Below are 9,956 nucleotides of genomic sequence, written 5' to 3' on the forward strand. Positions count from 1 at the left end.
TGTTACACCCGTCCCATTATCTAATCACAACCCAAAACCAATCGTTTGTTCAAATCATTTCCAAAATCGTTTAAATCGTCCCAAAATCGTTCTTGTTTTAATTGTGAAAACTACTTTTGGTCGCCTCGCTAATAACATCCAAACCTTCGCAACTCGTCCCTCGTTCACTCGAATTAACAAACCACCAAAGGTGAAACGTCTGTTTTTGCGTCTAGGAGAAATGACAACCAAAGACGCTAGAAAGCATAAACTTTTAAAATATACGAATCTTTCACAACTCAAAAAGGTAAATTACTTACTGGAGTAATTTAAAGACATCAAAAATACCAACTTTGATACATAGTAAAATTTTTACAAAAATTCGGCATGACCCGTTCGTAAAACGAACGTGCCCCCTATTTTTAACATAATAAACTAAACAACATACTACAATTCGTTTGACCTTAAACTACTCAAAGCAAGACGACAAGCTTTACAAATGTACGACTACTAACAAAGTTGAAAAAAAAAAAATAATAACAAGTCATGGACCATAAAGATGAACATAAGCTAGCGGAAGCATTTGGTATAACATGACATGGACACGTGCTCGCTCCATTTCGCCGAGTCGCCTAAGTTGAGGATTTACCTACATTCAACAACAATACTTAAAAGTTAGTCAACACACTTGTTAATTATAGTTCCTTCGTTTTAGTTCTATCCGCATAAGAGCTTTCATCCTTTTTACACATTCGACTACCCAAATACTTGGGTATGGCATAAGCACTCTCAATGAGAGTTAAGCATACACATTCGACCCGTTTAGTTGGGTTATTTGCTTTCAACTTAAATTCTTCTTTCTATCCGTATAACGGATTAAACTTCTAGCATTCGTTTTAGCATGCAAAACCACCCATTCGAAACGGATGGTAGCATTATTCTTATTCGATTTGTTCAACTAGAACCGGTCGACTCGCATAGCTTATCATAACCTTCGTTAGCATAACCAAATCCGCAATGGATTTGCTATTTCGCATTCGTTACAACATAACTTCTAAACCCTTTTCGATATAATTCCTTACATCTAAATCCATTTTAATCCACAACGGAACATAGTACGAATTCATATTATCATTAATATTATTCATAAATCCACTAGTAGAGTAAACGAAGTTCATAAGAACTTACCGCGATCTTGAGATACTTATGCCTTCGAGTGACTTGCACCTTCTTCCTTCTTCGTGCCTATATGTCATAATCCCATACTTTAGCTTTCAAAAACATTACTTTCACAATCCTTATAGTTCATTATGGTGTCTACTAATCACATACGCCATTATCATAAAGAAGTTACATCGACTTAACAAGTATTCATGTAAAAACCATAACTAAACTCACTTAGGCATTTCATCGAACACATTGCGTGCGTACCATTTACAAGGCATAGTGTACAAGTATATTATGCATAATCTTACTAGTTCATATCAAAATCATGAAATTCAACTAATTTTCACATAACCTTCATCCTAAATCAGATCCTTATAATAATAATCTACAACATCTAACTCCAAATATCATAACCATACTCAATTTAACACATTTAGCATCATCATCTTCATAACATTACTACTACAAGTGGGTTTTTACCAAAATCTTTCAAACAACCTAAAAATCAACATGATTCTTATCCTAGAAGGTAACCCTAACTCAGATTTCTCATATTTAGGCATAAAATTTCGAGATTGGGTTGAACCCCTCATTCTACAAATCATGATTTCAGAAAATTAAACTTACCACTTCAATATATACGCTTAGATGATCGATAATTTGAGACATGCAACCGATTATCCTTGAAATTCGTTGTCAATTGCTTGGATTTATCAAGAACAAGGGTTCCCCCTTGTTTCCCCTTGCTCTGGTCGAACTCAGCACCACCAGGGTGTGAGATTTTTGGTTTTTATTTTTATTAACCTCTTTCATTACACAAAGTTTACAAATGCCCCTTCTAGTTTACTTCTTTTATATAACTTACTCACAACTCATTGTAATACTAGTTCTTATGACATTTTCCATTAACTATAATAAATCTTTAAGTTATTTAACTCATGTGTCTAGTAAATCTTTTTGGGGTGTTACATATATCCCACTAACTAAGTCAAGTTTTAAATAAACTTTAACTTATCTAATAAACATTTTTGGGGTGTTACAAATCTACCCCCCTTAAGGGAGGTTTCGTCCCCGAAACCTTTCTCATTCCAACTAGACCACTTCTACTCTTACTTTTTCATCTATTCATTCACGATGCCTAATACAATATAGACGCATTCGGGATCCTGGCAAGAGTTTTATTCATGCCTAAACGTATTTGTACGCATTGTCCCTCCATTCTTAAATCAAGTAAATTACTTTCATAATCACATATAATTTATTATTGTAATCATGAGCAAACCCATTATCCCATTACTAATGTTCTTTTAATTTCTTTCTTGTTCATATGAGGGCTTAACATAACATTATAAGTATACTATAAACATTTCATGATTTAGTGGTACTAATACAAAGCTACCCACTTCCTAATTACCTTTTCATATTTAATACGAGTATAAGGCATCATTCTACGGTTACTACCCTCACTTGAACTAATTTCAAATTTGAGTTTAGCCTCAAATTTAATCCTTTGCACACTTTATTATTAGCTCCTTGCATGAACTACTTATGATAACAACTAGGTATGTTGTGTACGAGCACCATATGAGCGTTTAACCAATTCATCTCAAACTTTCATTTAAGGCCTTTAGATCTCCCTCTTAATGACACCCATGCTTTCTCACGCTGACCATTACGGGTCGATTATTGTATACCATGCCATAATTATTCTACCATTTTTTTTGTTCACACTTGCAAATAAATCCACGGACATCAAGAATTAAACATTTTACTAACCTCACCTTTAATGCATAAGTTAGTTATCCGTGTACCGGATCGATCTGATTCTTTATATGTACCCGAATTGGTCTCATCCATTCATGAAATATGCTACCACTCGTGGGAATCTTTCTACTAGCTTCATTACCATCATCTCACTAATAATCCCATCATATTTGTCTAATATAAACAGTTAGCACCTAACCCTTCATAACTGCGTCCTACGGGGCGTTAGTTTGCCCATTGTCTCTTTCAAAATTTTCTTACGTACATGCTAAAACATATCATACATTTCATTTCTTACATACCATCCTTTCTTTTTATTGGTTATTTCTCCAACTTTCGCAGTTTGACCTTTCAAGGTCAGACTAACACCACCTCACCTATTATGGTTGTATCGAGGTACACGTTCGTATCTTATACTTGCATAATTGCAAGGACTTCATTTATTTCGTTTGACTTTTCGGAAGTCTAACTGTAAATGCATTCTTACATATGGGTATCAGTTATCATTTATTTCATCTAGTCGAGCCCTAAGCTCCTATAAAAGAAATATAATCTTTTTATACGTACCTGGCGCGGGTCAAAACCCTTGACTCGTTATTTATACTTTGCAACGGTTAATTCTTTCCAAACTGCGACAAAGCATGCCCAAGCATTATGCTCACCTATAAGTAATAAACTTGACAAACCGAACATTAAATACCGGGTTCAAATGGCAATCCCCATTTGACCCGTATAACTTATTTGAGTTTTTGGTACTTAGTTTTTATTCTCCCTTGCTTAATCCGTCTTCACTTACGGATTCAAACTTTAAAATTATTACTTTTCACTTTTACTAGTTTGAATCCATTTCTCATATTCTAATATTTTCATCCGTACCTTACGTTCTTCTGTCGTATCAATTACCATGACATTTCTTATGATATATTTTCGTATTAATCTTCTACATTCAACTTCAAGTGTTGGGTCCTAGCACTAACTCCATGTCCTAATTCATGTAGTGCGTCTCTACGCCACACTCTACATCCTATTTCTAGTGGTGTTCCCACCATTCTTTCTTAAATTTGATTCACATTCAATCGTAAGCTTAAACTTTTCATTCTTATCCTTCTTTCCTATATTGATCCAATCCTTTAAGAATCATTAGACCCCTTTTTGCTAGCTTGACTGGACATAAGTGAGATGATTCTCGTGTTTTTCTCGAGCTTCGGTCAATTCATGACCATTTCTTAATATATCATTTCCATTTGTTTGTTCACCGTATTTGGTGTTAATTCACCTACGTTCTCTGGCATGTCCCTTACTAATGAGTATCCTACATTACACGTTGCATTTCTTACGTAATATTTCCAAAGTTTGTAAGTAATTATTATTTACTGTCTTCTACAATATAACCTTATAAGGTCAACCACCACCCAATACTTTTTGTATATAAGTATTGCAGTACATGTTGCACTTACTCTCAATTCGAACATCTTTACAAAAATGTCTTTAACTAACATCCCAACTAATATTCTTCCCATACCTTTCATCAACATTACCAAGTTCTCATTTCCGCCTTAGAATTTCTCAACTAAAATTTATGACCGATTTACCCTTATAATGAGGTCTTATCGGTTTAACATTATGCCAACAATCTCAACAAAACGTACCATAACCTTTCTCATTTATTTATACATTTCGCTTTGATTTCGAATACTCAAACACGTATACACCTTCATGTAGATGAATTCGAAGCGATTGCGAAATCACTTACCTTTAGCGTTCATGTTCATGCTTGCCTCATTACTTCCTCTTACTCCGTTTGCCATCCATACTTGAATCAACTGACAAGACCTCCATCCTTACATATTAATATATTATTACATTCATAACACTGTTAGCTTATGTGAGCACACATACAACTATTCATTTTCTTTCTATTCATAAGTTAATTTGACTTTTGTTAGTCAAATTTCGTAAAAACAAGGCATTTGTTATTATTAGTCATCTCACTTCCAATCCATACACTAAACTATCGTCAAGCATAACACGTAAATCACTTAATACATAACACATCAACTCTTTACTTTAGCATTTGTGTCTAATGACCATTTCATAATATTCCTGTACTGTTGACTTTTAGATAGTCAACTGTCTTGCTTACATACTTCAAACTTTTGAACATGTAAAATATGATAGACCGTAATATTAATATTCTACGTATTTCATACATATAATTTACGTAATCCCCCAAACAATACACATATATACATTCACCTTCACGTATTTTCGCATACTAATGTTTCATGATTCTACAAATGGTAATTACCATTCAAGTTAACTATATAACATAATTCCAACGTATCTTTTACTATTAAGCTCATATGATTCGCGTTTAGCACATATTCGCCTCTTAATCATAATATGGCAAATCATTAATTACACATAAGCATCACACCATTCAGGTACAAGGTACACGCCTCTAATGCATAATTCTGATCAAAGCATACATTCATCCGAATTTTCATAAATTTTTACTTTATCGCCAACGGTCTACATAACCTTACATGACTTATTATATCTTCTATTAACTTGCCAGAAGCATAAAACGGGCATTTCTGAGAAGTATGGGAACTTAAATTACAGTTCACAAGCTTTCAATACATCATAGTTCATTAGTCCGTATTTACTTCATTCGCATCCTCACATTTTAAACTTTACTCATTTTTCATTCATTTTTTTTTAGCATTCATTTGTGTCATTAGACACATTACTTTCGACCCTTAAAATTTTCTTTCCATCGTAACCACTAATCGTGGTTACATATATCTTATTAGGCCTTATATAGACCCTACACGAACATTTAATAGGCCTTGAAACACTTTGGAAACTAAAAATACGAAAACCAAAACAAAACAAAAATCCTCAGCGGATTTGATTTCCGCTAGCCGTCGGCGACGGCTTCACACCCCGTCGGCGACGGGCTTCATAAATGGGGCGTCACCCACAATGTCCGTAGACAGAAAGATAGGCCGTCGACAAACATGGGGCGTCGGCGACGGCATTACAGCCCGTCGGCGACGGCCCCTCTTTTGCTGAAACGCTGCTGAACCTTATTTTGACAGTTCCGACCATTTCCCGGGTCAGTTTTCAGCTACCCGGGTCCAGGGACTTCTCATTTTACCCATCTTAACATTTCTTAACATAAGTAATCTTAAATCTTAAACCGTAACGCACTATACATACTCATATTAAGCGAATGTTTAAAATTTTACCTCATTGGCGATCTCGGAGCGAGCACATTTGCATGAGCCATGGTTTGAGTTCGAGCACTAAGACTCTTGCCCGAATCCCTCAAACCTTGGCTCTGATACCAACTTGAAACGTCCGTTTTTGCGTCTAGGAGAAATGACAACCAAAGACGCTAGAAAGCATAAACTTTTAAAATATACGAATCTTTCACAACTCAAAAAGGTAAATTACTTACTAGAGTAATTTAAAGACATCAAAAATACCAACTTTGATACATAGTAAAATTTTTACAAAAATTCGGCATGACCCGTTCGTAAAACGAACGTGCCCCCTGTTTTTAACATAATAAACTAAACAACATACTACGATCCGTTTGACCTTAAACTACTCAAAGCAAGACGACAAGCTTTACAAATGTACGACTACTAACAAAGTTGAAAAAAAAAATAATAACAAGTCATGGACCATAAAGATGAACATAAGCTAGCGGAAGCATTTGGTATAACATGACATGGACACGTGCTCGCTCCATTTCGCCGAGTCGCCTAAGTTGAGGATTTACCTACATTCAACAACAATACTTAAAAGTTAGTCAACACACTTGTTAATTATAATTCCTTCGTTTTAGTTCTATCCGCATAAGAGCTTTCATCCTTTTTACACATTCGACTACCCAAATACTTGGGTATGGCATAAGCACTCTCAATGAGAGTTAAGCATACACATTCGACCCATTTAGTTGGGTTATTTGCTTTCAACTTAAATTCTTCTTTCTATCCGTATAACGGATTAAACTTCTAGCATTCGTTTTAGCATTCAAAACCACCCATTCGAAACGGATGGTAGCATTATTCTTATTCGACTTGTTCAACTAGAACCGGTCGACTCGCATAGCTTATCATAACCTTCGTTAGCATAACCAAATCCGCAATGGATTTGCTATTTCGCATTCGTTACAACATAACTTCTAAACCCTTTTCGATATAATTCCTTACATCTAAATCCATTTTAATCCACAACGGAACATAGTACGAATTCATATTATCATTAATGTTATTCATAAATCCACTAGTAGAGTAAACGAAGTTCATAAGAACTTACCGCGATCTTGAGATACTTATGCCTTCGAGTGACTTGCACCTTCTTCCTTCTTCGTGCCTATATGTCATAATCCCATACTTTAGCTTTCAAAAACATTACTTTCACAATCCTTACAGTTCATTATGGTGTCTACTAATCACATACGCCATTATCATAAAGAAGTTACATCGACTTAACAAGTATTCATGTAAAAACCATAACTAAACTCACTTAGGCATTTCATCGAACACATTGCGTGCGTACCATTTACAAGGCATAGTGTACAAGTATATTATGCATAATCTTACTAGTTCATATCAAAATCATGAAATTCAACTAATTTTCACATAACCTTCATCCTAAATCAGATCCTTATAATAATAATCTACAACATCTAACTCCATATATCATAACCATACTCAATTTAACACATTTAGCATCATCATCTTCATAACATTACTACTACAAGTGGGTTTTTACCAAAATCTTTCAAACAGCCTAAAAATCAACATGATTCTTATCCTAGAAGGTAAAATGCCATATAAAAAACAAAACGCCAGTGTTTACCTCAAATAAGGATGTACAAGGCTGCTGGAAGTCATTTATGTAAAACTTAACAAACCTATCGGGCTAATCTTTGTAACGTTGATTTATGCAATCTGCAATTCCAATTAGCTCAGCTTGAACGTCACAAAAAATATTTTTTTGTGCATATGTCAGCAGCTTGGCCTTCCAACACTTGGTAATTACTCTTCAACTGGGGTCGTTGTATCGAGATTCATGATCACTTTTCCGATACGTGTGACGCTAAGCTTCTATTGCAGTTTTGTAATGAGTTATGAACTCAACAAGAGTAACTTTTGAATTGCACACTTGACCAAAAAAAATGATTCTCACTCTCCAACCTCGATGTCGTTCGCATAAGGCCCGACAGCTCTTCCATTCTATAGTATGCAGGGATCCAAGATTCCCTGAGTGCAAAAATATCAGATAGCCAGTCATTATTTGCTAAATTGAACTCTCTGATAACCACTTCCCACTCTGATTCAAACTCTTCAGGTGCAAGAATATCCGTCCACACAACAACAAAAATACGTTCTTTGAAACTGGTGGAATTGCATAGCCTAACACCAACCTATGTATAACACAAAAACGCCATGCAAAAAACATATATATTACACAAAGACAAAACTTAATTAAAAAAAACAGTAACAAGGTACAGAACACCATATAGTTTAAAACGCAGTGTATCCTAAAACGCCAAAGGTAAAAATAAGCATATCAACCTTTAGAGAAAGTTTATGCATCACATGCCACATGCATAACCGATGCCTCGTGTCAACAAATACAGCAGAAATATCCTTCTTCATTGTTGGATCTTGGTAAGTGACAACAACTTTTGGTTGAGAACCAACAGTTTTTAGAAAAACTCTCAACAACCAAATATACATATCAGCAGTTTCCGATGCCAATAATGCAGCACCAAATGTAACATTGCAATGATGATTGTCTATACCAGTGAACGGTACAAACACCATAGCGTATCTGCATATGAAAACGCCAAGAGAACTAAAACAATAATAAAACGCCATTGCATGTAAACTGATAAAACGCCATTCCATGTAAACTCATAAAATGCCAAAAAGAACAGAAGAAGTTAAATTATAAAATATTACTTGTTGGAACGATACGTGGCGTCAAATGATTGTCTTCGTCTGTGAAGTAATCGTACGAGAAATTAGGCTGGGAATGTTTTTTTATCATCCAAATGCCTCGCAACCATATCGGCGTCGTATTCCCCTATAAACAAGTTAATTTACCTCTTGTAGTTCTTAAATTCAACTTTACTTGCACCAACGTCTTCAAAACCTCCAAAACAAATCTTCATAACATTAAATGCCTTGACTGGACCCAAATTCAACTTAGACATGTTGTGTATACCATGCTTCTAGAGCTGAGTGAGGTGTCGTTCAGTTGGAAGAAAATGCTTATTAGGGTGTTCAACAAATCATGGTTGTGCTCCTAGGTGTGCGTATAGCGTGATATGATTTTATTAATATTTTAGGTTCGTTTTATGCATTAGTCAAGTTTTAAATTTATAAAACATGATATTATACGAACACTAAACACACACGTGGGCAACTGCACCCATCACGAGCGTAGTATAGTGTTGGTAAGATACCGAGGTCGACCAAGGACACAAAAGCTTTTAATGCCGGTTTATCGTCAACGTCTAATCGATCTAAATTTTTTAAAAGAGTTTTTAAACATTAAAATAAATATAAAAATTAAAAAGATAAATAAAATGAAAAAAACAAATAGACAAGATAGAATCACTTGGATCCAACTCATCTTTAATATATCCTTTGATGATTTTCGCACTTTCGGACTTTTTAGGAGATTATCCTAGTTATAGTAGTAGGCCCCTCTTTTGAAGGTGACGTTACCCTCAACCCAGTGGTTTGAGTTAGCAGGGATACAATCCCAAAGGGTCGAAATATTGAAAGACAACTAAGTAAGTTATTAATGCGAAAAATGATAGGCCCCTCTTTTGAAGGTGACATTACCCAGAGCTAAGTGGTTTGAGTCAGGAAGGATACAATCCCAAGAAGCCGGTTTAAAGTTTTAATCAAGCTATTCACACCCCCACCATCCAATACCTTTGGGGCATTGAAGGAGGTCCTAGTAAGCTTGAACCAAGTCCTCGCAGGATCTATACACTGAACGAGACAAGA

The 9,956-nt window shown here is 35.2% G+C and overlaps 2 long non-coding RNA genes across 2 annotated transcripts; both read right to left on the reverse strand.

The window, feature by feature from the left end:
- Nucleotides 1–313: 313 nt before the first annotated feature.
- LOC110903204 lies at nt 314–1,908 on the reverse strand. Its single transcript, XR_002571741.2, has 3 exons — nt 1,774–1,908; nt 1,168–1,224; nt 314–628 (listed from the first exon to the last, which is right to left on the reverse strand). It is a non-coding gene; the product is annotated as an uncharacterized LOC110903204 (long non-coding RNA).
- Nucleotides 1,909–6,390: 4,482 nt separating this feature from the next.
- LOC110903205 lies at nt 6,391–7,304 on the reverse strand. Its single transcript, XR_002571742.2, has 2 exons — nt 7,243–7,304; nt 6,391–6,703 (listed from the first exon to the last, which is right to left on the reverse strand). It is a non-coding gene; the product is annotated as an uncharacterized LOC110903205 (long non-coding RNA).
- Nucleotides 7,305–9,956: the final 2,652 nt, after the last annotated feature.

Source organism: Helianthus annuus, chromosome 13 (genome assembly GCF_002127325.2).
Source record: "Helianthus annuus cultivar XRQ/B chromosome 13, HanXRQr2.0-SUNRISE, whole genome shotgun sequence".
Lineage (NCBI taxonomy): Eukaryota > Viridiplantae > Streptophyta > Magnoliopsida > Asterales > Asteraceae > Helianthus > Helianthus annuus.